This window comes from Pteropus vampyrus, unplaced genomic scaffold (genome assembly GCF_000151845.1).
Source record: "Pteropus vampyrus isolate Shadow unplaced genomic scaffold, Pvam_2.0 Scaffold32, whole genome shotgun sequence".
NCBI lineage: Eukaryota > Metazoa > Chordata > Mammalia > Chiroptera > Pteropodidae > Pteropus > Pteropus vampyrus.
This window is the reverse complement of record NW_011888813.1, coordinates 232,736-233,179: the sequence shown is the minus strand read 5'-3', so window position 1 is coordinate 233,179 and position 444 is coordinate 232,736.

The window sequence follows — 444 nt, the reverse complement described above, 5'->3', positions numbered from 1 at the left end:
TAAACTCCTAGACTAGGAGAAAGTGACCAAGGCTTGGATGTCTCTTTATAATTTACAAATCCTAGCATAGCACTGGGTATTAGAAATGGTTTAGGCTGCAAGTTATAGAACATCCACATAAAAGCAGCTTAAACCAAAAGCCACTTGATTATCTCACATGATTAGGAAGTCCAGGCATAGACAGCTCAGCAATGTCACCAAAGACCCAGGTTCTGTCTCTCCTTCCATCTTCAGCATGCTTCCTGTCCTTGGGCTTGCTATCTCATAGTGAGGGAATGACCAAAGCATGTTATCTTCCTGCCCCCTTATCCAGAGAGGAAAATAGTCCCTAAAAGTCACTCAGGAGAACTTTGTCTCTCAACTGGTGGCAGAACTGAGTCACAAGGAGACTTCTAGATGCAAAGGAGGCTGTGAAGGTGAGCCTGGCATTTTCACCTCCCATGA